Here is an 8249-nt window from a genome sequence, read left to right as displayed (position 1 = left end):
CACTTACGGCTCCTCCCGCCGCTGCCGCCGAGAAATAACGCCGCGTCCGCTCCACAATGGAATTAGCGGCGCCCCCCCACCCCGTGGCCTACTGCGCATGCGCCGCGCGTGGCCTTCTGGGAGCCGCCCGACCGGGAGGGCAGCGCAGGGCTGACAGCGCGCAGGCGCAGTAGGGCTGCTCGGCTCGCTCCGCTCCGTTCCCCCCCTCTTCCATTGCGCCCGCCTGGCTCAGCCCTAGCGCTGCACGCGGGGGGAGGCGGCCCTGGTGCTGTGGGGACTGCGGGCTACGTGTGTGCCCTCCGCACACGCTCTATGAGCTCCCACACAGCCCGAGGGGACAAATACTAGCACTGGACGCTGCGTGCACGGGCACGTGTGCACACACGTGTTGGTGTGCGGCCACGCGGGCTCCCGAGGAAGGGAGCAGGTGCTGTAGCCACATCCTAGCACCGTCCCTCATGGTTGTCCTCCATCATCCACACAGCCATCTGCCCACTCTCCTCAGTTTTTCAACATCTTGGGCCTGACCAGCACATGCTTGAAAAGCCCTGTTTTTGGTTGTAGCCCTGTTGGTCTAAGGACATACGCAGGCAAGATTCTTGGGGTACATGTGACATCTTATTTTTCCCCACCAGCTACTCAACTGGTCTAATAAAAGTTATTGCATCCACTCAAAGAACCTTGCCTGGAAAGCCCAGGGGAGATGAAAGCACCCTGCCTCAAGAAACCATAGATCACCCCTGCAGCCAAGGCTCCGCATTAGCAGACGATGGTAGCCAAGTCCTGCTAGCGAAACCCACTGGTAAATATGCACTTACTGGTCCCTTTCTAGCCCACTAACTACAAGACCTACCAGCCATGCTAAGATAACCCAGCTGAAGGAATATAAAGGGGGAGAAAGAGCCATACTTCGTGGCCATCAGGGCAAAACCCCGAACACACACAATTCAATGTGCTGAAGAGTGTGTGAGACTTCAGTGGACGTTATATATGCATACGTACACATATGATCTGCCCATGTTTTGTTCACAGTCTGAAACAATTATTAACCAACTTAAATTTAGCTCCTTATGCCTATACTGGGTTTTACATATTTTATATATTTGCAGGGGACCACATCCTGACGCCTTTATTAATAATCAGAGATTCTTAGTACTGTGCATTACATACGTGAACCACTCCTAAAATCAGGAAATGTGCACACTCTCCTGTGGGCATTTCTTTGAGGATCTTGATGGAGTGTGCCCTGGAAATGTGCAGAATTCACCCTATCTTCCCAAAATGACTAGCACAAGTTATGGTACCTGAGATAAAACTTTGCTGGCCAATTAACTGAACACATGGAGAACTGAGAGCTAACATTTCTGACCACTGCTCTGTAGACCCTCTTCAGATCACTACAACTCCAATTCTTAATTATTGATTTGTTAGACAGGTATACAGTTGGACTACTAAAGAACTTTGTAATAAAATTCTGTTTCATTTCTGTTGATTTGAAAAAAACATTTTCTACAGATTTTTATTACTGAACCCCAATTTCACATTAAGATGTACCCAGGTATATAAAAAAGCTTCTTATTCAACTTCTTAATTTTCTTCCAGAAAGATAACAGAACTATACAAAACCAAGCTCTGATAATGATACTGTGTACTTCATCCTGCTAAAAATATTTTCCTTTTTTAGACCTCTTGATTTGTATATAATCCATTCAGATTGTCAAGTAATTTTCATAAGCCTGACTGCAATTGTTATAAAATCTTCTAATAGACTTTAAAAATCTTCCAAAATATACATAAACGATGTAACAAATTAAAACTGGAATATATCAAGTTTTTACACTCAGAATTTTTTAAGTAATTTGAATTAAATTAGTGCCTACATTTCATGTGAGTGTAAATGCAGTTCCTCTGAATCTTCACGTGAAGTAAAACTTAGTTCATTTTTAACTGCATATAAAACATAGCTTGAATTGTGCAAGTTTAAGACTGTCAGGTGTAGCTAAGTGTTAAAGGAAAGACTAGGAATTCAAAAAACTTAAAGCAGCAGTAAAATATTAGTCAATGCCTATGAGAAATGAGTCTGTCCCTTTATTCAGGGTGTCTGTGTTTAATGGTAAGCTGGGATGCATATAAGCTAGTCCAAGCATGAAGGGCAGTAGGACACTCATATGGAAAGCCAACTTTGTCCCTCAGTTATCAAGATAAGAAACCTGTCATTTCTCTCATTCACTCTGTCAGCCTTGAGATACTCCAAGCAGACTTACCTCTGTGTTGTACACCCCATATATCAGGAAGATGAAGAGACCCTGTAAAATAAAATGGAGGGAAAAAGCTGTTAACTCTAATCATTTCAGCAGTAGAAATACCTGAAATAAACTTTCCTGGGAACAGACAAAAGAAGACACACTTCATCAAGGTCAATTTATTTTTCTATTTTTCAACATTATAAGCTGTACCTTGAGCATTTATTTGGTAACGTGGGAGTGCATCACCAATAGTATTTGTGCTATTCAACTGTTTGTCAATGAAAGACTCAGCACCAGATAATCTAAAATGTTAATTGGAAAAAACAAGTATAGCTGAATGCTCCATTGAACATCATCATATACAAAACATACATGACATAAATAAGAAAAAGAGCAAATACACATATTCTTAAACATTTTTAAAACTGCAATTAATAAAAGCTTCAGTACAATTATTACAAGTTTCCAAAGAAAAAACATATATCCATACAGGTATACATGTAGCAAAAGCAGCCCCTGTTGAAAAATGTTCACCTTTTCTGAAGAGATTAAAATAGCAAGGAATTGGTAATATAGGAGGAAACAAGGAAGTAAAGGGAAAAGTAAAAAATAGTGAAACAGCTAAATTACTCAATAATTCCTTAATTAACTATGACTTAACAGTAAAGACTAGTGAACTGTATACGGCAGAGTTAAATAAAATATTAGAACAGCAAATACTTTCATGTTTTAACAAACCGCATCTTTTTAATAACTTTCTTCAATTCTGACTACTGTAGGATAGTAAGAAGCCAAAAAAAGTAAGTAATTTTAGTAGATCTTGCTGCAAAGAAGCTATCCTTCTACAGGAACTGTTTACAAGGTCATGGCTTGATTTAGTATAATATAATACTAATTCTTCTAAAGTCCAGATAGACTTAATATATGTGCAAATTACCAAATAAGGATTGTAGCAAATCAGAAAAACTTTATAAAAGAAGTACTGTTTTTAGAAAAATACTTTAATAACTTGAGTTCAACCCCTCAGGTTTAAACAGACTAAAAGGGAATCTCCTATTCATGCAAAAGTGTTTTGAACTCATATATAGGACTACCCCACATTGTATAGAAGCATGATATTTATACTTTGGTAAATAAGCTACCTGCAGCATCTAATGCATAAGATGATTTGTAAAAAGTCACTGACATTAGAATTTCTGTAGTTATCACATCATCAGAATTACCATATTAATAGGCAGTAAGCTGTAAGGGATGTTCTGTAGGCACAGTATTTCACCAGGTTATCTAACATGGATGTAAAAATTTGGGGAGAATATAAACTGCTTATTATACATTCCTTTGAGAAACACTACACTACAGAGCGCCATGTGGATATTTATAAGCAAAATAAAAGCCGTCCTTTTAACGAGACGTGCAAACAGGCATAAAGGACAGACCAAAAAGTTCCTATCTTCTACACTCAGTATTAAACAGACCACTCTTCTAGATTGTGCTGCTTCTTTGCATAGTAAAGACCACCACCTGAAAAATTGCAATTCAGGTAAATGAAGTGATTCATGCATGTAAGTGATTATAAAATTGTGTCCTTATTTTACATTCAAGGAAGAGTATGGACAAACTGCTATACATGGAATATAGAAGTACAAGATATGCCGGTTAAATTTTCAGTGAACCATTCCTTTTTTTTTCACAAAATAATTTTAAATCTGTCTTGCTTTATACTAAGATTAGATTGGAAATTTCCTCTATAGGTATTTCACAAAATAACATAAAATGAAAAAAAACTAATAAGATTATAGTAAAATAGTGATGGCTATATGACTACAAAAACCAAATGCATTGCATTGAAAATGTATTTTAATCATTAATTGGCCCTTAATAATCAAGTTCATATAATATGTAGTAATCCAAGTAGTATTCTAAGTATTACTTAACTTTCATGATTTTTGGAGAAGTACATTTTTGTATATGTGTAATGAACACAGATGTTTTTAAGGTCAGTGCAACTCATGCCAATTAGTGATGAAGCTTGTCAGTGATAATATTTAATGTTAATACTAAATACTACATTTAAATAATCAGAATAATTAAAACATCAGAGCAGTGTTATTCTCATGTCATTGTGAGGTTTGACATATACAGATGCACAGGAACAAGGGAAGGAGCATAATAAACAGCTCTGTGTCTTGCTCCTGTGTGTGTGAAAGTAGGGGATGAGCTCTTGGTAATTCCCCTCCCAGACAGGTGGACAGGAGGTAGATTGGGAGAGAAACCTTTCAATCCATATGTGATAGAGTGGGCAACAGCAAGACTACTACCCTATCAGAACAGTGGAGAAGCTAAAGTCCTTTCTTGGACTACTCCTAGAACAGTAAGCATAATCACATAGTGTACTTTACTCATATGTACCTATAGTTTTAAAACCTAGCTCAAAACAATAATTCAAAAAACAACTGTTTGTCCAGGTATTAATATAAAACCAACCCAAATCAAGTTTTTCCACATACATGCACACAGGTGTATGTGAACTATTGTAAAATCCAAATACACACTATCTGTTTTTAACATTGCTTTCTAGTTTCTTTTGAAATCCACCAAATTATTATCACCTTTTTCCTCTAGACTGCCGTATACCACGCTAAATTTAGAAAACACAATTGTTTAAAAAGTGCAGTCTTTAAATCAGTATGTCAAGGTATATATATAGTTTATATACACTTCTTCAAGTTTGGTATCAGGCTATTTAAATATTTAATTCTCTGAAATGTACTGCTTTACACACTTTGTTTTCCTTGGTTATCCATGTGAACCACTGGTTTCTGTTTGAATAGCAATGAGTTCTGTTAACTTCAGCAGTCCAGCAATGTTTTCACACTTTGCCGCTAATGAGTCTTGGCACCCTTAATTTAACATTAGGAATAATTTCCAATTATATTATTTATCATGGTAAACTTTTTCGTCAAGCATGAACAATCACAGAACTGCAATTTTTAAGTCAACTACATTTTTATAACATAAATACATTTTCTGATTAGTTCAATATTACTTTAGCAGTTCATTGGGATCCATTCTGACATAGGCGTTACCTCTGGATGTAAAATGTCTTATCAGAAGTCCATTCAACTTCAGGATAACAGGCATCTAAGTTCCTATAAATACGTAATGTTTCCATATCTGTTAACATTATGTTAACTTTTTGCAATGCAGAGTATGTTAACCTGGATATTATTTTTAATATTCTCACCATATCAGCCTTCAAAATCAGCACTATTTAAGCTTGTTTACCTTAAAGATTTACATTTTGATGCTTTTGTACTTTCACTTGCTTAACAAACAAAATTACCTAAAAAATTCTCAAGTTCTAGAAACAAAACTAGAGTATTTCACTGTTTCAATTAAATCAAACTCTACTAGAAAATAAATTGTAAACTTGAAAAGTTTACCATTGATATTTTAAAGGAATTAAAATACCTGAACTATACTCTTAGCAAGGTAACATCTGATGTGAGCAGATAAATAATACTTTAAAATATGCATCCAGTATTAACAATAAAATTTTCATAAGTAGGATTAGATTCTAAGTTGTAAATTTGTAAGGTATTTTAGACATATTTATGTCTGAAAAATATCTAATCTGTCTGTCTGTCTGTCTATCTATATGGAGACAGAGAAACATATGATGCAGATACATTAAATTAATTATTTTTTTATTCCGTCAGAAATGGTAAACCAGGGCACCAGACCCAGGTACAGACCCTAAAAGGGTGCTGCAAAAATAGCAGAGGCCATGTTGCCAGGCCAGCTACCATCGTGCCACTCACAGTGCAGCCACTGACACTGCCCCAGGGTGCTCAAGGTTCCAATTACACAGTTACACCTCTGTGCTGTGGCATTATAAATGGCCTTATAAATTGCAAATGGTTAATTAAAATGAACTGCCTAGATTGGGAAGACTCTTGTTTACTTGGGTCACATGAGCAATCTTTTTGAAATCCTAAATAAATTACATTCAATATTGATGTGAGTATAGTTTTTGTATTGATTTGAGATGTCTGAGCATTGATGTGAGATTTGTTTTCAAACCAATGTAGGGCTAAGATCTACTGTACTGAGCCAACTTATAGCCATGAAGCATGAGGGACAAAAGTCACTACTCTTAACTCTAAAAATAAAGGCTTTTATCATAGTAGTGGCCAAAGGAGATCTTCCAATAGCTTGTCAAAAGTACTTATTTTGGCAATTAACAATGTTCCTGTGTAAAAGTGACAGTATTGCAAGGATTCAAAATTAGTGTCTCACAAACATACATGGCGAGAGCTCATGTCTCTTCCTATCCCTATTTAGTCTGCATTTGCCCTCCAGAGAGGGGAAGAACATGACTCCTGTTCATATTTAAAACTTTTCTTCATAGATACAAATACTAGAAACTTTTTCAAATCATTAAAATGTAATTCTGAAAGAAAGAGAGGGGGAAGCTACCAAATACCAGAGAAAACTAGAAAAAGAATTAAAGTAAGGCCTTGAAGTGAGTTTGGATTTGATTCCCTACTCTGCCAAAACTTCTTGTGACCTTGGGTAAGTTACTCTCACACTGTGTCCATTCAACATCATAAAATCAAACTAATACTTCTTTACTTTGCTACTTACTGTGTGCATCTACACATGGAATTAACACGCTTGAATAAACTGCAGCACAGTTCATACCGGAGTTCATTGCTCCCAGGTACACCATTTGCAAGGGACTGCAGCACATTGAGCTGAGTCAGAGCAGCCCCAGCTGGCAGGGGGCCCTTGTGGTCAACCTGCCAGCCCAGGTCTCCTCCAACCCAGCTCAGTGTGCTGCAGAGAGACTGGCTGAGGCATGAGGGTGCTTCAGTGCAGGGCTAGCTGGCACTGAAGTACACCTGTGCTTTAGCCAGCCCCATCAGCATCTATATATGTGTTGCAGTGGAGTAAATAACTCCGCTGTAGGATAGTACTTGTGTCTGGTAGTACTAGCCTATGGCGGAGTTAATTAGCTTACTCTATCCTAATAGCACAGCACATGCAGATGCTGACATTCTACTGCAGAGCTAATTAGGCAACTCTGAAGTAAATAGACATGAAGACATACAAAAAACTCAAAAACTTGGTTCCAAAATGATACCTTTTATTAGATCAGCTGGAATATGGCAAGAAAATTGTCCTTTTCTGCAAGCTTTCGGGATCCAAGTCCCTTCATCAGGCTCTGGGAAAAGGGTAGATGGTAAAAGATGGTAAAAATTCCCCATAGGTAGGAAATAAACTTCATATAGACATGCCCACTTACTATTAGGAAGATAATGTCATTGTCTGTGAAACACTTAGCTAAAATGGAGATAAAGAGATCTGATCCCTAGGCAGGGCATCATTACATTCTCTCACAGCAAGAGGCCCACAGGATTTAGGTGCACAGGCCAATTTTGTTCAAGTTCTGTCCTTTACAGTTGGGAATGGCACATGGCCGCATAGACCACTTTATCTGATCGTGGCGGTGGAGATACAAAGGAGAAAAAATACTTCAAAACTTTTTTGTACATTTTAAAAAATGCTAGCATCCTCTTCAGCAGTGAGCAGTTTTAGTGACTCTTTACCAAAGACAGATTTTAATCCTCCAAAGGAAAGAGTTGGTAGCTCTTGAAAGGACCTGAGAAAGTCTACTAGAATTCTAATATTCTAAAAGCATTAATACCTAAAAACCTAAAATACCTTGTAACCTAACTGTCTGTCTGTCTGTAACAATTTATTTGCGCTCTGATTGGCTGACAAAAAGCCAATCAGAGTGCGAAGAAGCATTCAGACAGGTGGCAACGTGCTGCCATGATGGCAGGGACAAAGGGGATGGAGCAGGGGAGCAAGGCCAACACAGCTGACCTCACCCCCCCCTTGCTCCTTGGAGGTGATGAGGGAGCAGTGTCAGGACGCCACGAGGGGCAAGGACACTGGCACTAGCCTTGGCCCGCCCCTCCTCCCCCTCCCCCCTTC

This window comes from Crocodylus porosus, unplaced genomic scaffold, assembly GCF_001723895.1.
Source record: "Crocodylus porosus isolate Cpor-Errol unplaced genomic scaffold, CroPor_comp1, whole genome shotgun sequence".
NCBI classification, from domain to species: domain Eukaryota; kingdom Metazoa; phylum Chordata; order Crocodylia; family Crocodylidae; genus Crocodylus; species Crocodylus porosus.
Note: the sequence above shows the minus strand (reverse complement) of the source record.